This window comes from Peromyscus californicus, unplaced genomic scaffold, assembly GCF_007827085.1.
Source record: "Peromyscus californicus insignis strain IS unplaced genomic scaffold, ASM782708v3 Scaffold_17__1_contigs__length_78620276, whole genome shotgun sequence".
Taxonomy (NCBI): Eukaryota; Metazoa; Chordata; class Mammalia; order Rodentia; family Cricetidae; genus Peromyscus; species Peromyscus californicus.
This window is the reverse complement of record NW_026294469.1, coordinates 38,381,949-38,405,438: the sequence shown is the minus strand read 5'-3', so window position 1 is coordinate 38,405,438 and position 23,490 is coordinate 38,381,949. Positions and strand designations below refer to the sequence as shown.

The window sequence follows — 23,490 nt, the reverse complement described above, 5'->3', positions numbered from 1 at the left end:
CTTTGTGTCAAGTTGACATAGTGAAACCACCCAGCACAAGCCCCAGTTGATGCATATACAAGACAAACCCTGCACCTAAGGCTCAGGAACAACCATACAAGAGGGAGCATAAAGGTTGTAATAGTCACAGGACCAGATATCTGCTCGGTGACCATGGCTATATAGGACAGGGAAGCTGCAGCCGTGTAATCTCAACAATGGGGTTGCTTATATAAGACCAGCATGATGACAACACCAATTGCCATGCCAACATGGACAGAGGAGTCTCACAAACCTCCCCTCCCCATAGGAAGACTATAGACAGGTAATGGCTATTGAGAGAGGAAGACACAATCTTTGCCAGGGATGAGACCCCATCACAGGTCATCAAATACCAAGTGATCAGTTCTAAATACATCTACATATGAGCAATACTGAGATCAACAGATTGTATTTATACATGTATTTATGTATACATATGTATGTATAACAATAATGAATAAAGAGGCCACGTATTTGACAGGGAGCAGAAGGCACAGGACGACTTGAAGAGGGGAGAAAGAGGTATGGAAATTATTTAAATGTAGCATATATATATATATATATAATGCTAAAAATCTATCCCTCTAAACCACACCCCAAATGAATCTTACCTTGCATTAGTATCTGCCATACATTTGTGCTTATTTAATAACACATGTCCTATAATGAGAAGGAAGAGATAGACTCTATACCTCTTTGTTTTCCCAAATCTGTGTGAGGCTGGACAAATCATTTAATAGGTTTCTTGTGTTCGTGAAGGGATTAGAATACTAAATGAAAGATTTTTTTCAACATTTTTTCTATGACTTAGAATTCAATTCAATGGTTTTGAATACTTATAGAGGTCATGTTTAAATATTTGAATTACAAATAACATAACATTATGATTTGTGACTGACAGGGATGAGGGCCTCTAAAAGGAGAGAGGCTTTTAGAACAGCCTTTGTGAGTGAAAACGATGAGAAGGCCACAGGAAAACCAACAAGTTGGAGAACAGAAGCAAGGGGGTCTTGGGAAACTCACGCAAAAATGATGACTGCCAGAGAAAGGGGTTAAGTCCTTGCCCCTGTTTGCAGGATGATTTTCAGTGGGCTAAACCCCATGTAAGCCTGTGGGTTTTCTCCTTAGATTATCTGAATGAACTCTTTAACTCTGAAAACGTAAAGAAGAGCCACTTGGGTAGAAGTAAGCGGATAAAATTAGTGTCCGGATAGTTTCCTGGTCAAGGATGTCATCTTGCACTAATCCAAACACACTGTCTTAGAGGGAAGCGCTGTCACTCTCTCTTGTGGATGATGGCTGTAGCTGCACTGCAGAGAGCCACAGAACCATGAGCTTGAAGGGAATCACGGTAGGAGCAGGACTCAGGGGACAGCTGTAGCATCACTGATCTTCTGCGCCTTGGAGGTAAAACATCCTCTCCCAGATCTTCTCTTTCTTTTTTTTTTTTTTTTTTTTTTTTTTTTTTTTGGTTTTTTGAGACAGGGTTTCTCTGTGTAGCTTTGCGCCTTTCCTGGAACTCGCTTTGGAGACCAGGCTGGCCTCGAACTCACAGAGATCCACCTGGCTCTGCCTCCCGAGTGCTGGGATTAAAGGCGTGCGCCACCACCACCTGGCTGATCTTCTCTTTCTTAAAGCTCTGCTCTGGAACTGAGTTTTTGTCCCTTATTCATTTATTTCTTCCTCAGACTTTAAGTGGAGCATACATCCATTACCTTCATACATACATACATACATATTCATAACACCCATCTTTTTTTTTTTTTTTTTTTGGTTTTTTGAGACAGGGTTTCTCTGTGTAGCTTTGCACCTCTCCTGGAACTCACTTGGTAGCCCAGGCTGGCCTCGAACTCACAGAAATCCGCCTGGCTCTGCCTCCCGAGTGCTGGGATTAAAGGCGTGCGCCACCACTGCCCGGCTCATAACACCCATCTTAACAGTAGTCCTAAATAAAGCTTCTAGTTCCTTCCTATGGAATGAAAGCCTAATTCTGGATTGAACGTCATGTGTGACCTTGCCTCCTGGTTAATGCCACAAGAGCTCCAGTGTACCGAAGGCAAACATGTGAGCTCCTGTGGCACTGTGCTCCCATGAGCCTCCCTCAGGAGCAGGACAGACATCCTTTCATTGTGGAGGGAAAAGCCCAACCAAATGCAGTACTTCTCACGATCCACAGGGGCTGTGCTCTTAGACGCAAGGGTGCCTGAAACAGCAGACAGTACTGATTAGATACATACTGTGTTGCTATGATTTTTTTCTATTAACTTTATATAGATTTATCATAAGGTTTAATTTATCATAGGCCCACAGTAAGAGATGAACAAAATAAAAGTAAGACAATTATGATGATATGCTATATTAAATTACATGAATTTATCTCTGTGTGTGTCCTTCCAGGTACCTATCCCTCTGCTATTTCACAATATTTTATTGGAATTACCCACCTCTTTTTGCCATGGGCAATCAACACCTTGGAAAGGGATTGCATGTAGGCAGAAGTGCTGAAGTGTGCCTCTGTAGTCATTCACATGAAATCTCAGAATCACTATTTTACAAGCACAATGTAATTTTTGCTTATTTCGATTTGCTTGTGTCTAATGAGAGCTTGTTCCTTTTTTTTCTCACTGGAGACTGCATCCACTGCCATAAAAAAGAAAAATCCACACAGCTCCCTGAAAAAGTCTGAAGTTATAAAAGCAACCCCCTAAAACTTTACTTTCAAAGCTATATTGAATCATAAACAGGAAGTCTCTAAACAGTGGCATGGTACTCTATCCCTACCAATCCTGGGGTCGATCCTGAGTCTGGCCTAAACTCAGGTGCTATGGAAAGTGCTTCATTTCCCTCCTATAAAAGATGTTGTTATGCACTCATCTATTAAGGCTGGATGAAGCAATCTGATAGGAGCAAAGGGCCCCAAAAGGAGGCAACAGAGTCAAAGACATCCCCTGTTCTTACTATTAGGAGTCTCACATGAAGACCAAGCTACACAATTGTAACATATATGCACAGAGCCTAGGTCAGTCCCCTGAAGGCTTCCTGGTTGTTGCTTCTGTCTCTGTGAGCCAAGGTTAGTTGGTTTTGTGGGTTTTCTTGAGGTGTCCTTGACACCACTGGGTCCTACAATCCTTCGGTAAGAAGATGCCTTGAACTTTGCTTACTGCTTGGCTATGGGTCTCTGTATCTGTTCCCATCAGTTGCTAGGTGAAGCCTCTCTGATGACAGTTGGGCTAGGAAACAATCTATGCATGTAACAGAATATCATTAGGAGCCATTTCACTGACTTTTTTTGCCATTTGTATTTGATTCTGTCCTAGGTCTCTAGAGTATCCAGATTCTGGTTCCTGGTCCTCAAGGGTGAGCTCCCTCTCAGGATATGGGTCTCTAGCTGGAGCTGTCATTAGTTGGTCACTCCCACAATTTCTGTGCCATCTTTAACCCAGTACATCTTATAGGCAGGACAAATTGTAGGTAGAAGGGTTTGTGTCTAGGTTGGTGTTGCAGACCCTCTACCAGAAATCTTGTGGAGGAGAGGGGCAGTAGGGGGAGGGCAGGGAAACTTTGATTGGAATGTAAAAACAAAATTAATTAATTAAGGTACTATCCCCAAGCTCAAACAGCCTCAGACAGACTCCTGCTGCTCCAGATGATCAGTGACTGTAAAGCACATTCTATCTCAAGAAAGCATACATCTGTGTAAACTGCATGGAATACCAGTTCACTCCAGTGCCAGCTGGAACTGGGTCGTTATGACTTCCTTGTTAAGGGGTTCCTTATTAAATTGAGCATTTAGCCACCAGACTTTAAACTATATCTGTTTCATGACATTCTGGTGTCTACATTTTTTCTGGGGTTTGTTGTTGCTATTCATTGTTCTTCTTAGTTTGTCTAAAATTTTAAAAGGAAAATGAACTAGTTCCACTTTTGTTTTATTCCATTTTTAACGAGGGGCTTGAAATTTCAGTGATACAGTGTATAAGTGTGGCTTTAAGAGAGAAAATATACATGCACTAGGAGAATTTGGAGACCGTATACATGCCTAGAAATGAGCATGCATTGCCATATTCTGAAGACTAGCAGCATTCACCTGCAAGGAAACTGTCAAGGAATAATGAGGTATGCTTCAGACATAATTCAGCATCAGTATGCCGGGAATCCATTACACCAAACAGTTGATCAATACTTAACTGTAGATTGTGACAGAGAATCAAGACATAAAAGAACTAACTTAAAGCATGTGGTGCTTTTCCATACATATGTTAAGTGTTCAAATTATAATTCTGACCTAGAAAGCAATATCAAATAAATCCGATATGTAACCAACAAAAATTAGTTCAGAATAGAACAAGAAAGGAGTTGAAAAGATCATGTAGGCACTAGAGAGCTGTCTCAGTGGGTAAAGCACTTGCCCCCATGTCTGGATGACCTGAGTCTGATTGCTGAAACCCACACAGCAGAAAATTGACTCCTGCAAGTTGCCCTCTGATCTTTACAAGTGTACCTGGAGAGAACACACACATGCACACATACCCAAAAATAATTAAAAACAAGTAGATGTATTTAAGTTTTTCTCAAAAAAAAATATATATCATTTTGACATGCTTCTCAAGTGGACTCCATGCAGCATGAGTCCATAAGATGTTTCTTTCTCTGGTCAGTCAAATGTAAGGGAACACGATATTACCATTTCTTCTGAAGATCCACGATGTACAACAACATAGGAAGGGCTCTGCAAAGCCCTGCTTAGTGTGTTTTAAGTGATCCAAGATTCCTAAACATCGAACATTACTTCGAGCAGTGCCATTGAATTCACACAGAACAGGCTTTGGGAAATGCTGTCTAACAAGAGTATTATAAAGGGAGGACATCTAAATCCCATGAGGAGTTCTGATGAGTAGCCTCTTGGGTGACAGAAAGTGCAGTACTGAGACTCTCACTTTACAGTTCCACCAATCAAGTTAAGTAGCAGTAAAATATTACAGAACAATTTATTGTTACATTCTGCAAAGAGAGGGAAAGAGGGAGAAAGGTGAGAGACTCATATTATGAGCTGTACAGACACTGGGGTCACTGGGTACCACTTTGTACATTTAAAACCAATGTATTCCACCAGCACTCACTGAAGCAGAACTTGGGACTCAGTCTTCTAGGACCTCCACCCTATTCATTGTTTTGGAATTAGCTGGAGTCATTCATCCATCTTTTTCTAGAAATAGCTGTCATCATCTGACCTTGATGCTACCACAACCTGGTTGCTGTGGGATGTAAACATATGTTGCTATGATTGATTGATAAATAAAATGCTGATTGTCCAGTAGCCAGGCAGGAAGGATAGTGTAGGCGGGACAAGCAGAAAGGAGAATGCTGGGTGGAAGAGGGCTGCCAGCCACTGCGATGAGGAGCAGGATGTAAAGTAAGCCACGTGCCATGTGACAAGTTATAGATTTATAGAAATGGGTTAATTTAAGATATCAGAACAGATAGCAAGGAGTCTGACATGGCCATACAGTTTATATGTAAAATAAGTCTCGGTGTGTTTACTTGGTTGGGTCTGAGTGGCTGCGGGACTGGTGGGTGAGAGAGATTTGTCCTGACCATAGGCCAGGCAGGACCAGGAAAACTTTAGCAACACCTGGTTACTCAGATTGGAGTTTTCCAACTTCTTATCTGGACAGAGACATATCATAGAGTAGTGGTTAGTTCTCCAACTTTCCACTGGAGGAGTAATTTCTTTACATCTTCATATCTGATCATAGAACCCTGGACTTATGGTCCTTAAACTGTGAGCCAAGGTACCCAAGAGTGCCATACTAATCTCAAGAGGAATTTTGAATTTTTAAAGGAAACACAGCATGAATGCCTAGCTAAAGATGGGACATAGTTTAAACATCAGATCACGATACATTTCTTTTGGTAACTGTCACATTATCAAAAGTTGGTTTTTGAATACATGCTATGATAAAATGTAAGAATCATGAAAATCAGTATAGAAGAGGATGTGTGGGTGGGTCAATTTGATTCCAAGGTTTAAGAAGCAGGGTAGTAGCAAAGAGATACCCAAATCTTATTGGTAACACTGACTAAAAATAGAAACTGCCTTTTCCAACTCATGTAAATTATCGTGTCACATAGCTGCTTAGTCATTGGGTATAAATTCCCAAGTTGTTCAGATCTTGATAAACAAAACTAGTCAATACACAGAACTGCTAGGTGTTCCTTTTGATCTATGTGGACTACAGGAAATACTATGTGGACTAAGGACACATTGATTTAAGAAAGTTTGGAACCTCTGCTTCAGAGACTTAGATGAAAGTAACTTTTGCCTAGGTAAAGAACCACTCCCGTAGCATTTATCTTCACCCCCACATTTAAAAAGTACCACAATGCTAAAAAAATCTAAAAATCTGGACCTGGAAATGTAGTTCAAGGGGAAGCGCTCTGTGCAAGCGTGAGGATCTAAGTTCATATGCCCAGCACCCACACTAAGAGACAGGAGGGGCTGGGTATACCTGTAGCCCATGTGCTGCTAGGTATAGAGACATGAGGATCATTGAGGCTTGATGACCAAACATTAAACTGAATATTGGTGAACTGGGATTCAGTGAGAGACCCTGTCTCAAGGGAATAAGGTGGAGAGTGATAAAGCAGGATGCCTGATGTTCTCATGAACACACTTACCTACACATATGTGAACATATACATATATACAAACATAAAAATAAAAAAGAAAGAACTATAGATTGCTCCTTTCCATGAAAAGAACCAAGCTGAGGAGGAGAAAGATTTGACATGATGAAGGAAATTGGTAAGGGAGTTTTATGTAATTCAGCTCCCAAGCAACAGGAACGCTCAAGACACCCTGGTAAGGTTTGTACTGAGTGAAGCATGCAGGGCAAATGAAAACAGGAGTTGATCTGAGCCTGGGAAACCAGTGTTAGAAACAACCTTTAAGCTATTTGTACTTTATAGCAGATGAAACAGATATTTGAATTTTCTTAAATGTCATTTTAATAGAATGTCTTTAAAATATATAGCAGTTGAGAATACTGCTCAAAAATAGTTACTAGTGGGTTTAATATTGAGGAGTGTGTGTAGCTAGAGCTTTCCTCCCACAGTCAGGACAAATCTCTGTCACCCGCCAGTTCCACAGCCACTCAGACCCAACCAAGTAAACACAGAGACTTATATTGGTTACAAACTGTATGGCCGTGGCAGGCTTCTTGCTAACTGTTCTTATAGCTTAAATTAATCCATTTCCATAAATCTTTACCTTGCCATGTGGCTCATGGCTTACCGGCATCTTCACATGCTGCTTGTCATGGCGGATGCTGGCAGTGACTCCTTCTGCCTTCCTGTTCTTTCTTTTCTCCTCTCTGTTAGTCCCGCCTATACTTCCTGCCTAGCCACTGGCCAATCAGTGTTTTATTTATTGACCAATCAGAGTAATTTGACATACAGACCATCCCACAGCAAGTGTGTGTTTGTGTGTGTGTGTGTGTGTGTGTGGTGACAGGGATCATTGTTTAGTAAGTTTCTCCTTTTTTTTTTCTTTTCTCTATCCAGTTCTCCACATTAGCAAGAGGACAAAATACATAAATTTTGGTCCCATAACCACACTATGCTCCTCTGATAGGTGCATATTCAAACCACAGGACAAATTCTTGAGAGAAAATAGCTATGTTCTTCAGTGCCAAGTTTTTGCAATATGAGTGAAAATATGTGTGCATGTAGGTTAAGAACTCTTTGAAAATGAAATAACGGATGTTTAGCTAAAATATTTTCCAAAGAAAATTGATATATTTCAATGAGTAAACAAGAGAAAATTCAGAAGGGTCTTGTTCCCATGAGGAACAGCCTTCAGCAGCTCAGGGATTGAGGGGGATCCATGGAGTTGGCAAACTAATCACTCAATTGACTTTTCTATCTGAGGGAGTAAACTTAACTCTCTGGGGATGATGTAAAGGAGAAACACATACATCTTTAGGGTCTCTCTCTATCATCTTCTCTCTTTGTTCTTTTCTTCCCTCTATCCAGATGTATCCCTTCTGTCTCTCTTAATGTCTTCCTTCTAACTAACTTTATTTTTTCCCTTGCAGCCTAGATATCCCAGCAAAATCTTTCAAGCTGTATGAAAAATACAGTGAATGATTACAATGAATACAAGTAAAAAAACGTGTTTTCCATATCCCTTATGCAATTAAACATTTTACATATTATAGGTGAAAAAAATATCTCCAAGAACCCACATGCATTCATGTTCAATCAACTTGTTTTAGATTATCAGAGTGTAAGCTAAGCAAGCAAGGTATTTTTCTCAGCCAATTCTTTTACTGACAGTCTGCATTTTGCAGTTACAAAGAAAGGATCAATCACTTTATTATTTATCCCAAAAGGTAATCTTATAAAAAATCTTAAAAGAATCACAAATCTAAACTTTTATATATGAGAAAGAATCAGTCATCTCTACTTTGAGTCCTCAGGGTGCATACTCATTCATCAATAGTTTTATATATATATATATCAGGAAGCTTAAGGCAGAAATGGGTACAAGGAATTAATCATTATCCTTGATCACCAACCCATCCTAGCAAGAAAGGCACATCAGGTAATAATAACTGGACTGTCTTTGTTATTGCTTGTTGATCTCAACAAGTCCCTCACTCAACTATGTGCCTTTCTAAACTTTAAATTGTTCCCAAGACTTTCTATCTCAAAGCCATTAACAAAAACATCTTAACCTAACCTTAACCCATTATTCAAAGTTTCAGCTATGATGCACACTGAAACCCATGAACACATCTCCTAGCATTAATATTAAAAGAACTTGAGCTGTCTTAGCTTCTGGGACTCAATTGTTTTTCATAATCATTAGCCTAAGCCACAGTCTATGCAGCTCCTCAAGAGAAACTCATAAATCCTAGCTGTGTGACACTTCCTTGTTCTTCTTCTTTTTTTTTTTTTTTATCCTCTGCAGCCCCTGCTTTACCAGGGACAGGAGCAACACTATATCCTGTTTTTACCTATATGAATTTCCCCACTAAACTAACCTCTATCACAATCCCTTACTATAATTATTAAAAACCTTCAGTCATCAAAATTCTATTTAAGCTAACACTATTATTGTATAAAAACATTGCGTCAGTTGGCCAGTACAGCTTAAGAAGAAATCATCATAATAATCTACAGGTAAAAATGCTCAGTAGAATGGGATAATTACATGAGATAATCACACTACATAAAAGGCAGTGGGGAATCCCCCCACACCCACAAATACCATGCCCGATACCAGAGGAAAATGGCAGTGGCAAACGTGTAAAGGCACAGCAGTAGCAAGAGTCATTCTGGAGCCCAAACCCTCGGGGCCTTGCCTATCTGAGATGTACCCATCAGTGTTTGGCTGCCTGGTGGGCCCATCTCTGGAAGCTCAGTTGCCACCTGCTGCTCCTCTGACATGGCCACCCGCAGAAGGGGTTTAAATACAAGTTTAATTTAGAAGGTCTTAAAGGGAGACCGACCGAGGACTCTCAGAGAGCATGGCTGCTGCCGGAAGGAAGACCAGTGGGTTTTTATTGCCTGGCCCATTCTGGGACTTGAAAGATACTCTCTGGAGTGGCCCCCGGTACCTTAGAGGAACAGCAACGGCACAGCACAGCCGAGGAACACTCAGCTCTCACATGTACCGGTCAATGACTCAGGACACAGCATGTAGAGACAGAGAAGGGTGGCTTTGTAGCCAGCGCAGGCCAGGCCACCCACGGCCACTTTGCAAGCCTTTCAACATTCCCCTCAGGACATGACCCTTCCTGTTTCTTGTTCACGTTCTGGCTGGCAGCCCAGAAGTGGAGGATCAAGGCAGATGATTATAAAATTCAGAACTTGCTCAAGTAAGGCCAGATTTAGTTTGCAAGCTCAGTACTAAAGTAGTTTGGTGGTGGTAGGGTGGAGTATGAGTGATGGACAGGTGATGGAAGGAGGTTGAAAGAGTTGTTAGGGTGGTGACATTTTTAAAAAAAATAACACTGAAATTATCTTGAGTTAATCGTGGTTAAAGAAAAGGAATTTTAAAATGTTGCCACTTTGGCAACATCAGGGGCATCACTGGGGGAAAGACTAATGGGAATATTAGATCTGCAGATGTTTGCTGCTCAAAGGGACAATTAAGTCATAGAAAACTAACTTGGAATGCACTCTACCTACCATCCAGTCCAACTCACTCTGCAGTGGTGGAAGTCATAGCTCAGAGAAGCTCACTTTCCAAAGCCTTACTTTGAATTAAAAAGGACAACCAAGGTGAGTACCCAGGTTACTGGGTTTCTGCATTTGCTGTTGTCTTTTGTCACAAAAGTCCCCCCCCCCCCCCCAATCTTATGATGTTTGTACTATGGATTAAGACAGAGAGCCCATCATGGTATCCAACCAGCAGTGAACGTCTGATGAACAGAGAGGACTGGGTAAATTTTCCAAGTACCTCCAGAGCTAAGTAGTACTTTAGGAGGCCTTCTTTATGTAGATGTGAAAATGAAAACATTTGAGAAACCACTTAGACCACTTTCCCTATAGTAGAGGTTTTTCTTTTTTCTCTTTTTATACATTTGCCAAGCAGGTCATCTGGCATAGCAGCATCATATTTAATAAGGTAGAATATTTGCCAAGACCAGTTAGTTTATGTCTCTGGCTGCATGTGGCAACTCAACACATTCTGTGAACTGTGATATATTCATATGACACCTATCTGTCTTAGCATGCATGTTAACTTTCATGGTGGGTCAGGATATGAGGTCTGTTGCAAACAGGAGACATCTTCACTATTGACTCCTAGAATGGGCATAATAAATAATAATCAGACCTGTGCCTCCAGACATCTGACAAAACTGATAAATTTCAGGTTTTCATTAAGTGAAATTTGTAGCATGAACTTTAATAGGTCTTATTAATAAAACAAACCTGGGGCCAGGTATTGGGGTGAATGCTGGAAAATCAGAGAAGCAGAACAAGCCACAGCCACCTCACCTCGCCAATTCCTCAGCTGATCCTGTTTCCTCAGACTGGAAGTCTCTCAGCTGAACTGTGCTGCTCAAAAGCCTAAAAGCTTAACCAGCCTGGTTCCTGGTCCTCATTCCTTATATACCTTTCTGCTATCACTTCCTGGGATTAAAGGCTCTTGTTACCACGCCTGACTGTTTCCAGTGTGGCCTTGAACTCACAGAGATCCAGGCAGATATCTGCCTCTGGAATACTAGGATTAAAGGCGTGTGTGCCACCATTTTCTGGCCTCTATATCTAGTGGCTGTTCTGTTCTCTGACCCCAGATAAGTTTATTAGGGTGCACAATATTTTGGGGAACACAATACCACCACATTTCCCCTTTTTTGTCTAAAATTTTAAAAAGCTTGTAACTAATACAATAAAAACTATATACAATAAGAATATACAATATATACAGTCAAGAATTATATTAACAATGTCTAGTTCATTAACATTTGACAGATTCAGACAAAAAACTCCATTATATATATTAACAATGTCTAGTCCAGTAACATTTGATAAACTCAGACCAAAAATTTTCATTATGTATTCTATGCAAAACAAGTAGTTCCTTTTTAAAAGTAGATTCAATAATCTCCCTTTTTATCTTATCATATGCATATTCTCTCTTTTTTCTTTTCATAATAGATTCAATAATCTACCTTTTGTCATTTTTTATCTTCCCCCTTTTTCTTTTTAGAGTAGATTCAGTGATCTACCCATTTATCCTATTATTTCTTTATCTTTTTTTCTCAGAGTAGATTCAATGATCTACCTCATATCTATATTCTCTTTTTTCTTTTTCTTTTGTTTCAAACAAAAACTCTGAATCTAATCTCCTTGTTCAGCTTTTTTCCTGACCATTAAAAATTAACAACTTGTAACCAACCATCATAAACAATGACAATTATCCATAAGTCATTGAACAACCAAAAAACTACCCACCCCACCTCTTGGGAATGTGGGTGTTGTTTTCTTAAAATTACTTCCTGCTTTCTGGGGGTGAAGATATCTTTTGGGAAAATTTTTGGGTTAATTGTCAAGTCCTGTATCATTTGTCTAGTCACTGCATAATGAGAAAGTGCAAGGCTTGTTTCAAGTCCTTGTTCCAAGTAGTCTGTCAGGCTGGATCATCTCAGCTAGCCATCTCAAAATTGTCCTGAACAGTTTGTAGTCCAAAGTCGATCTTTCCATGGTGTTAATCAGCTTAATGGCTTTACCATAGTCCATGTGGAATCATCCTTGTGGGTCCCGTCATTCTTTTGAAGATTTCAAAGTTACTGTTAGGCGTGGTCATGGTTCCCTGCAGACATTTTTTTTTTTTTTTTGGTGCCTCCTCTGTGGTTTGGAGCAATCACAGTCTGATGAATGTCTGTCTCTCGGAACCATGAATGTTCTTCCCTAGAGGAGAATATCTTCACAGCAATTTCTCCCCACCATTTGTCTTGCCAAACTTTTCCAAACTGACCTTTGCCGATGCTTTCTTGTAACACGAAGGTTCAGGCAATTCTTCTCTGAACAAGCAGCAGTAAACCTTTTATCCCAGGTAGCAGCATCACTGCAGTCACCAACACAATGAGAAGCGGCCAGCAACTCGGAGCAGCAGCCGCTGTCTCCATGGTCCCACCACCACTGTTTGTGGCTTGGCCCAGGCTGAAGTTTCTCCTTAGCAAGCCTCCTAGGCTGGCCTCAAACTCAGGATCTTCCTGCCTCTGCCTCCTTCAGTAAATCCAACCAGTGTGCTCCATAACTGGCTGAGTGTAGCTTGGGTCTGACCTAGGGCCCACAAGGCCACAGGCAAGAGGCGTTTTCGTGAATTCATACCACGAACGTTGGGCACCAGACGTAGCATGAATTGTTAGAAGGTCTTATTAATAAAATCAAACCTAAAGCCAGGTATTGGGGTGAACGCTGGAAGATCAGAGAAGCAGAACAGGCCACAGCTTCCTAACCTCATCAATGTGGTGGTATTGTGTCCCCCAAAATATTGTGCACCCTAATAAACTTATCTGGGGTCAGAGAACAGAACAGCCACTAGATATGGAGGTCAGAAAATGGTGGCACACACGCCTTTAATCCTAGTATTCCAGAAGTAGATATCTGCCTGGATCTCTGTGAGTTCAAGGCCACACTGGAAACAGCCAGGCGTGGTAACAAGAGCCTTTAATCCCAGGAAGTGATGGCAGAAAGATATATAAGGAATGAGGACCAGGAACCAGGCTGGTTAAGCTTTTAGGCTTTTTTTAGGCTTTTGAGCAGTTCAGCTGAGATCGATTTGGATGAAGACTCAGAAGCTTCCAGTCTGAGGAAATAAGATCAGCTGAGGAATTGGTGAGATGAGGAAGCCTGTTTGTATTTATTTTTGATGCTTTTTACTTAACTTCAAGAATTCTGGTTTTAGTTTTAGTAAGTTACAAATCAGTTCCTCTCGGTGATTAGTAGAAGAGGGATGTTGAGACTGGTATAGAGAGGGATATTCAAGGTTACAGCAATGCCAACTCAATGCTTTTGGTTATAAAGAAAGGGGGTGGGGAGGAAGAGGGAAAGGGTAGCAAAATCAGGAGGGGAAGGAGAGAGAGGGAGAGAAGGGGTGGAGAACAGGAGACTGAAAGGAGGGGAGGCATATGACCATGGTAGTCTTTGGTTGCAGTTAGCATATTCATCAGCAAGTCTTTCTAGCTGCTCTCAACTGTAAAAAGACCATGACATGCCCTCACTTTCTGATGTCAGGCACAGCCTCAAGACTTGTTTGGCTGATACAACATGAGTGGACCTGGTGTGTGCCTCTTCCAGACACAGATGTAAAGGCCCAGGACCCGTGAGTGCTCTCCACATTTCCTTCTTTCTGCTACAATTCTAAGAACGCCTGTTGAGATGAAGCCCTGTCAGCTTGACTCCTGAATGACAACAGTGAGCAGCGTTCCTCTTTCAGCCTGTATTGGGTCTGTCATGTGAACCAGGAAACTCACTTGTTAAGGTATTATTATTTTGTTCCTATAACACAACCCAGTTTATCTCATCTGATGGAGAAAATAGGGAGTTAGCACAGCAAAACTATAAAAATCTGTAGCATTGGCCTAGCTACAAAAGATAGCAATTCAAGTTACGTAGTGACAAAACATTTGGTGTAGGCCAGTGAGTTCTGGTGAAGATGGAACAGATCTGGAGCCCCAGGAAAGGAGGTTGGAAGCTGACTCCTAGCGGCATGTGTTGGTGGTTGCTGACTGTGTTCAGCAAGCTCAAAAAAGAAAAACTGGCAAGCACAAGCAGGAATAAGAAAGGATTCTAGAAAAATAGGGACTTGTGGACTTAGAAGGGATGTTGCTTTTCAAACCCAAATGATTAAAAAGAAAATCGTGCAACTCACCCTAATGACTAATAGCAAAGCTAAGATATTGTCACGTGCTGTTAAAACCGTTGGATGGATTAGGGGTGTAACTGGTGAGGCAGTACCTCCCAAGTCCTTTCAAGTGAGTGAAATGTCCTAGAGAGGGTGTCTGAGTGGTTGACAGTCACTGTGTGACTGGGCAGTGTGAAAGGCAGAATTGAGGAGGAGGAGGGAGGGTAAGGGGCAAGATCAAGAGAACAGACATGGGCTCATGGAGACAAAGAAACTTAATATAAGCATGTTAAAAGCGTGTCTAGAAGACAAACTTATGTTTGTTATGTATGGAGCCTGTAGCCTCAACTCAAGCACTGAGAATGGCAAATGTTTCTGAAAGGTGTACCATCATAAGAACTGCTGGACCAAACTGAGGGACAAGGAGACTATTGAAGACCTAAGTGCCTTCTGCATGGACATGGAGAGAAGATTTCTTAACCATCACTGAGGGCATGTTCTTCAACATCCACATTAGAGATTTCCAAGAAAGACAATAGATGCAGAATAAAACCCCAAAGGGTGAGAGCCTGGGGAGCTACATCTACAGTCTTTTTCAAGAGGATCAGGCCAGTTCAGGGAACATTCTCCAGCATGGGGTGTGGGAGCCTTGCTCTGCCAGAAAGACAGTGGGACTGCTGGGAGTCTCCTATTCCCTCTTTCATTTCCCTTTCATTTATTGGTATAGGATGATCCTAAAACTTCCCCCTTTAGTTCCTGGTGCTTCAGATCAAGAGGAGTCATGCCCCTGTAAAGTCTGGTAGCTCTGAAAAATGAGCCTGCATGAAATCTTAGACATGCACATCACTGGCTGGGAGCAAAAGACAGTAGCTGGGATGCTCTGTTGGCTAGACTTACTGTAAGGAGGTTGACAAGATACAACCATATGGCCACTGCCATTAACTCCCTTAAAAAAATGTAGGCGAGTGTTTCGCTTGTATGTATGTAAGTATGCCATGTGTAGCAGTTCCCACAGAGGCCAGAAGAGGAATTGAGTCCCTTGGAACTGGCTGAAGTTATGGATGGTTGTGAACCACCATGTGGGTGCTGGGAACTGGTCCTGGGTCCTCAGGAAAGAGCAGTCAGTGCTCTTAACTATGGAGTCATCTTTCTAGCCCCCACTACTGTACACTTTAATGGAGATAGGAAGCCCAGAAAAAGGCAGACAAGTGCTTACATAAAACACATTTCAAAATGAAACAATGACAAGAAATCCGTTTCATCCTTCATATTACAAGAGAGAAGTCGTTGATAGCATGCTCTCTTGACAGAGATGTGGGAAGCAGAATGCCCTTGTGTAATGGTCATATAAACTAGTATCATTTTACCAGGAAAAATTTGGCCAGATTCTCTTAAAATCAGTAGCGTGACACCTCTTACCTAGAAAAGGTACCTTTTAATATATCACATAGATACATTGATGCACACATGCACAGAACAGTGTGTCTCGAGTTATTAATTTAAGCAGTGCTTGCAGTAGCAAAAGGCTGGAAACCATTGAAATGTCTACTAATGAAGGACTGGCTGTATAAAGTAGGTTTATTCATACAATTAAATATCACTAAAATGAAGTGTACAATGATAAAACACAGAATCTGAGATATTTAAGTTAAAAAGGAAGAAATATATAAAGTATGGTAATGCTTGTATTTTTAAAAGATGGAGTCCTATTGAGCAAGTTGTATCTACATATTTAGGAATATATGTGTGTGTCCATATCTATATCTATTCTATACATACATACATACATACATACATACGTGTGTGTGTGTGTGTGTGTGTGTGTGTGTGTGTGTAACAACAATTAAAAAAGAGGCCATGAATTGATCAAGGGGAAAGGCACATGGAGAGGGCTGGAGAGAGGAAAGGGAAGGAGAAAATGATATAATTATATTTTACTTTAAAAAAAATTAAAAATTAGTTATAAAAGGAGGAGTCCCTTTTGGAAAGCTCTATTGTAAGCTTGCATGGGCACTCCATACCAAAATACAATTAATTAAAATAAATAATATAGTAAAACTTCAGCTTTCCTTGTCTTCTTCTACCCCCAGCTGCCGTGTGTTGAGTTCATTTCTTACCATTCCATCATGTGGCCCTGGAGAGCTTTCTTTGTCTGACATCAGTATGCATTATTAGGCCAGAAAGGACTTAACATTGTTTCAGCCACACAGGAATTTTGTGCTGGGATGATTTTTCTCATACTTAAAAGACTGACCTTCTACTATAATCAACCCTACACACTATGTATATCTGTGCTACGATAAGCTAGATTAAATCACAATTCAATGTGATGGTCACGTTTTGGCTCAATATATTATGCTTCCATTTATCACTTGGTAAAAGGTATTTTGAAACAGTATTAAAGTTTCTGTGTTCTTAGAGGTCGTATGTAAAGCCATGTAAGCTAGCCACAAAGAACAGGACATGAAACACCCACTGCTTCAAAGGGAAGCAAGAAACATTATTTTGAATGAGATGCTCATATTTTGCACCTTTATCGAACCCCTGTACTCTAGGCTCTTCTGTATATTCTGCTATTCCTGAATAAGATAACAAAGTGATCTTCGAAGATGGTCTAATTTTTCCTTTAATTTTACAGAGGAAGCACCTGGGGCCCAGAGAAAATAAATCTTCTAAAATCACAAAGACAGAAGATAAATCAACCCTGCTCCCCTGAAGCTTCGGACTCTATAATATGAACATCACCCTGGCTCCCCATGCAGGCCTGTAAACACCTTTGACTGTGCCTCTAAATCACAATGCTTCAGGTTGGTGTCTTCAAGGGTTCCCTTTCTCCTTTTCTAGGAAGACGACTTGTTGCAAACATTTGCTGGAGAGCCAGATAGTATGGTTGGCGTGAAGACTGGGGGTTGTCTATTCGTCTCCACTTTAAAATGTGTGAAGTGCCTTTCTCCCCTCATGGTTACCATATGAGTATTGATTTTAATTAGTTCTGTCTATTAAGATTCCCCTTAGGTTCAGAAGCCGGCTCAGTAATTAACTGCTCATCTTTCCTAAGGCTGGCAGCATTGGTAGGTGAGTTACTGCTCCTGATCCGATCCTTGGATCAATGCTATCCTGTGGTTCTCCCCTAAAGAGTTGGGGTTCAGACTCAATTTCGGCCTCAGGTTGCTCTTTCATATCTTGTCATGGCAAAAGAGGCCATGGTATGATGTTCTTCATGGCAGACACACCTGCATCACAACCCCCAGTAGTGTGTACATCATCAGCAACTAATGTGACGTGTCCAGATGGAGTTTCTGAGGCCTTTTTGATACTACCCAGTTGACATCAGACATCACAATTTGTGCTTCCTGAATGGCTGTGGTACTTTCATTCTGCGGAGCAGGACTATTTCTTCTGCTTTATGTCATTCTAAATTCGGGATTCTAAGTTAGGGATTGAGTTGTCAGACGTTGATGGGTATGTGAAACCTATTCTCTCAGGAAATGCATGTGGTATGCAGACTCTTAGCATAGTATTTCTGAAATTTAATTCCTAAAGTGTGTGTTTTGTACTTTTGTAGTCTTCATTGACCAAATTTGTGTTGTATTTGCAGTAGCAATGTAATAGGTATTTGAGATAATCATAATGATGTTGGAAATTGGAAGCAATCGATTAATAATTATGTATGAACCATGACAGCAATCCTTTTAGATTAAATAAAAATCTCTGGCATTTTCTGGGCTCTGTTATTAAGGGTGATCCATTATTTAGCAAAACAGCTAACAGTTGAATGTTCATTTTGTGATGTTCGGAAGCTCTGGGTTCGCAGTGATTAGGAGGAGACCACAGAATTCTCAGCGTTCCATAGAATAGATGTTGAAATGGAGAGTTCCCAGGCCCATCTGTTCCTGAGTGCCACGTGACCTTCAGTTATGACGGGCCCTCCCTCCAGCAGTGTCCCTTATGTCTCCACAGACTCTCTGTGATTTATTTCTCGAGGTTGGTGGCTCAGACTGTCAATCAAAGCTGAGGGTTCTCATTCTTGCCTGGTCAGTTTGAGAGCACTGGACTAGAATAGAAGCTGAGCTCACGTGTGGACGAGGGCCAGAAGAACTGGATCGGGGGACCCAGAGCGGTCATGCTAAAACAAATTATATTATAACCTGGCAACCATCTCCTCTTATCTATTCTTAGATAACATTTTAAGTAACTCATATGGCAGGCTGAGAGGAGGTACTTGGTGTCCTGCATCCTGTGCCTAAAAAGGAACACTCGGAGAAGGAAAGCACAGGTACGCGCCGCTATCCAGTACAGATTTTCTGCAGTGCCGGGGAAGGAGAAACACTATGACTGACCCTGGTGGTGCAGCTCATGAGTTTACTCATTCAGTCATCTTTATTGAGTACATGCTACTTCTGTGGTACCACGAGATGCAGAAACTGTGTTTCTTGTCCTTAAGCAGACTATATCTAGGAGCAATTTAATCTGATCAAAGATACTGTGCTGTCTGTGAAGCCGGTGAACTGAAGTGGGAACATCAGGGACCGTGAGCCGCTGCCAGGTAATTGAGCCTGAGGATAAGGTATTCATGTGGTAGGGTCCAACAAGACGAGGGTCACACATAAATACGTGTAGGAACACGGCTCACAGCTGGATTTTAAGGGCAATTACGCAACTATGACAATTCTAAGCAAGATCTGATTTCCCTTTAGACTCCAGACCTACAAAATAGGGCTTGTGTTATCTATCTCTTCTCACAGCAGTGCTTAATGATGTGTCTGCGCAGCCCCAGAACAATCCTTTACATGAGCAAGTGAGTGACAGTCATTGACAAAATTTGCTGGGAATTAATTTTCTGCTGTTCCCCAGTGAGCACATGCATTTTCTGCTTCAAGATTATTGTTGCAGACAAAAGACATGCAGAATAAAATGGGGTTTTATTTGATCCATGTTAAACACACTACTGGAGAGGCATGGGGGGGGGGTGGAGGGGTGGGGGGTGGGGAGTATTCATGTTTCTTCCAGAGAAGGTTAGATAGAGGCTAAAGTTGCCAGCAGTGAAACATTAAATGTTTGAGCACTAAGCTACTTGGAGATTGTTTAATAATGTTATACTCCGAGGCCATTGCTTCAGGTGTCTGATATATGGCTATTTGCAGTGTTTCTCTTCTGGAGTATAGTACTCTTGGGGAGAATAAATAGGACTAGGAAATAAGACCTCTTTTTTTTTTTCAAGCAGCTCCCTTAAGGTTGCCCACAGTTTATTCTGTGAAAGGATTATTTTAGGGGAAATCAACAAGATTTTACATGCCAAATTAGATCAAAATGCAAGTTTGCTCTTTGTATAGGACCTCCAAATGGCATAGAATAGAAGCATCCTTCTAGAATCAGTTTGATAGATTGGCTTTAGATCTTGGCTTTGCTCGTATTGATACTTGCCAACTTACAGGAATTCTCTGTGCCTTGAAAAGTATATACTTTATAACGTTATTGTGAGGATTAAACAAATTAATTATGTTTCCAATTGTATATCCAGCTTGTATATCCAGCTGAACAATACTGAAAACGCCTGACTGTATCACAACTGCTTGAGGTTGTGAAGGTAATGTCAAACACTACCCATTTGCTATTGTTTCTTCCTGAGGACCACCAAGCTTCTTGCTTGTTAGTGACTGCTTTGTTTTGTAACCCCAGAAATGATTTGAGGAGCCATGGTGTGATTATGGTTACTTACCTGAAGATCTAGACTAATTCCTCAGATTGACTTCATTCACTAAGGCTGCGTGTTGGATACATTTGTACATAATTTATTCTGTATTTCCAAAAGGGAGCCAAAGTGTTTATTTGGGGTTTGTGTCCTCCAACTGCACTGGTATTTCCTGGGGGGTGCATGTTTCGAGAACTGTATACAGAGACCCCATTGTTCCCAAAACCATGTGGCCAAGCAAATTTGACAATTACCTCCTTGTTGGAAGCAAATCTGTGGTGAGTTTGCTGAGGGTAAAATTTCTGTTGACAAATCCAAGACAAGGTCAAAAGGATCCTCCTTGCCTTGCATAGAGTGTGACTGAACCAATATGTGAGCTTTCTGATACACGGGTTACTTCTCCCATTCCAGGAGGCCTATGAAGGCCTCCTCAGCACCTACATGTTCAGGCTGGTGATTGCTAGGTTCCCATTGCTGTTCATCTTTAAAATAAATAGTTCAAAGCAAACAGAAGAGTAGATCAAACTTTCTTAGTATTAGGCACTGGAATAGCTACTTTCTGAGAAGAATCTTGAGAAACAGAGAACATAGTTGAAGTTTAAGAAGCTAGTGGTTTCTTTTAATCTGACCTGGAGGGCTGGAGTGTAGCTCAGTGATAGAGTGGCTGGCTCAGCATGTGTGAAGCCCTGATTTTGATCTTGAACAACAGAAGGAAAAAAATGTTGCAAATATGATGAACCCAGACTAGGGTCGCTTGAGTGATATGTAAGAATCATCCAGCATAGCCACACTTTTGTAGAGGCTGTGTGGTCATCCTCTATCTTTCCCCTTACCTCTGTGGTTTGTGACTAAGCCCCTGCCCTCCCTCTGCCCACACCCTAGCTTTTGGAGAACCAGATACTTTTAGACTTCTTCTCCAGTCAATACAAAACTCATTAGACTGTGGCCCTCTGCTGTCTTCATTCGCAGGCAGCCACCAGAGAAATGATCAGTGTGTCTCACATTGAGGTAAGAGTCACTTTAATTCCAGGGCAGACATGTGTCCATGCATTTGTATGAGCCAGAGACCCAAGGATCAATATGTATTTAGGAAAGAATGTAACTCTCCAGCTGTTCTTCAACAATTGCACCTGAGTTGTTAGTTTTTGTTGCTCTGAATAAGCCAGGACATTAAACATTGCCAGATTCTGAAAATATATTTATGTATTTTTCCATTTGTGATAAAAATAAACTATTTTATCAATATGCTGTGTGGTAATGTATATAGCATATACACTATTAATACATAGTAATGATAGTTTGCTTTATAAGGGGAGAATTTCATCTTTATTTCTTTAAAAATTTGTAATAAAGTATCAGATAGTTATTAGCTATTTGGAGAGAGAAAAAGGCTTTCCCAACAGTGTAGCGAGGCTGGTGAGTGTATGTGGACACACTTCAGTCTGTCTCGGCACTTGCCTTAGCTTATGTTCTTAGAAGCTCAGGCCCTATACCATCTTACCTCTTCTTGGCCCAAGCAAGACTTTACCACAGTTAGACCCTCATGGGGCATGTCCTGACCTTCAACTTCTGTGGATCCCAGTGTCAAGGACAGTATAGCCTTCCCTGCTCACGAGTGAATTCCAGGCAATGGTCATAGTTGATAGCTGAAAATCAAGATTGTTCTATGGAATCCAAGCATAGAGGGTTGACTATGTTAGCCATCCTATCCCACCAGCTACCAAAGTTGAGGTGAAGGGAAAGGCACCTGTTTTGTGTCTTTTCAGCATGGTGTCCCTATCTAATTGGACTTAATCACTGCACTGACAAGTCCATGTGACACCTTTTACCAAGAGCCTTTTTGCCAGTTCATTCACTTTACCCTGACACTAGGTTTGTGATATAGATGCTATTGTATAGGTACATTACTTTTTATTGTTTACTAATAATTGATTTGCTTACTTGTGAACCGTTTTTTAGCTTTTTTTGTTGTTGTTCTTTAGCTTTACAATCAGGTGGAGAACTACAGAACGCAACCTTGTAAAGGCAAAGGATGTGTGAGCAGGATTTAATTAGGAGTAGCAGGAAGGTACTGGACTAGGAGACCCAAGGTTTGAGTTTGAGACCTGCTGTCCAGGCTGTTACTGTGGGGGCTGGCTCAAGGACATCCAAGGCCCTGTCTTCTGCTTGGCTCATTCTGTAGCATGTCTTCGTATCTCTGTCTTATTATCTTTCTAGGCTACATGATGACTTTCTGGTTTCTTGTAATGTTTTCTTGGACAGAAAAAGTCAATTATTATTGTTATGATGAATATTATTACTATTGTTGTTATTGTTATTTCTAGTTTTCTCTTGACTCAAGACTGTCAAATAGATGGGATGAATGAGCATTAGTTGAGGGTCTTGCTTTTGCTTGGGGCTTGGCCTATACTATCTTATCAAACCCTTGCAATTATTCTGGGCTTTGGAACTGATTATTTTCCTATCTTATTTTATGTAGTTAGAAGCTACACACATGGGATACTAAGCAATTTGGACAAGATTACATGGTTAGTGCTGAGAAACTTCTATTTATCTGCATTGAATCTGTAAATGGCTTTTAATAGAATGGTCATTTTCATAATATTAGTTCTACTAATACTTGAGCATGGAATATCTATTTTCTAATGTCTAACTCTTTTTTCAGAAATGTAAAATTTTCACTGCAGAGGTCCTTCACTTCCTTGATCAGGCTTGTTCCTAGATATTTTATTTTCTTTGAGGTTGTTGTGTAGGGGTGTGTGTCCATGATCTATTTCCATATATATCTTTGTTATTGGTGCATAAACAAACTCTAGATTTTTGCAAGTGGTTTCCTCCATATTGCCTTAATTGTTGATCATTTCTAGATGTTTTCTGGTAAAATTTTTTTGGGATCTCCTATGCATAATATCATGTAATCTGCAAATAAGGATGGTTTAATTTCTTCTTTTCCTATTTATATCCCTTTGTACTTTATTTCTCCAGCTAGGATTTTGAACACAATATTGAAAAGAAATCAGTAGTAGTGGACAGGCCCCTCTTATTCCTGATTTCACTGAGATTACTTCAATTTTTTTTCTCCATTTAGGATGATGTTGGCTGTAGGTTTCTCATATATATTGTTGCTGACATTTCTTACCTTTCCTGAAGGAAGGGGAAGTTTGGTTTTCCACCTGAGGCCTAGCTAAGAACTAGTACCTTGTTAGCATACTACAAACTGCTCAAACCCTAAATGGACTATGAAGCTTAATGTTAACAGACATTTACATTTTCCATTTTCTCTAAGCATTGTCCAGTTTTGGCGGCAAATTTACAGCTACCTGTGGTTTCATTACCTGAAAAATCTGATGCTTCAAGATTATATAAGCCACTAGCAGGATAAAGAAAGAAACTGCTACTTCTGCAACCAATC

General features: G+C 40.7%; 2 long non-coding RNA genes across 2 annotated transcripts in view; both read left to right on the top strand.

The window, feature by feature from the left end:
* Nucleotides 1-13,339: 13,339 nt before the first annotated feature.
* Nucleotides 13,340-19,305, top strand: LOC128112445 (uncharacterized). Its single transcript, XR_008218990.1, has 3 exons — nt 13,340-14,023; nt 17,025-18,662; nt 18,834-19,305. It is a non-coding gene; the product is annotated as an uncharacterized LOC128112445 (long non-coding RNA).
* A 598-nt stretch (nt 19,306-19,903) lies between these two features.
* LOC128112808 (uncharacterized) overlaps nt 19,904-23,490 on the top strand; it is a 30,340-nt gene continuing 26,753 nt past the window's right edge. The window contains exon 1 of the long non-coding RNA XR_008219176.1: nt 19,904-19,973. This is a non-coding gene — a long non-coding RNA (uncharacterized LOC128112808). The remainder of the gene's footprint in view (nt 19,974-23,490) is intronic.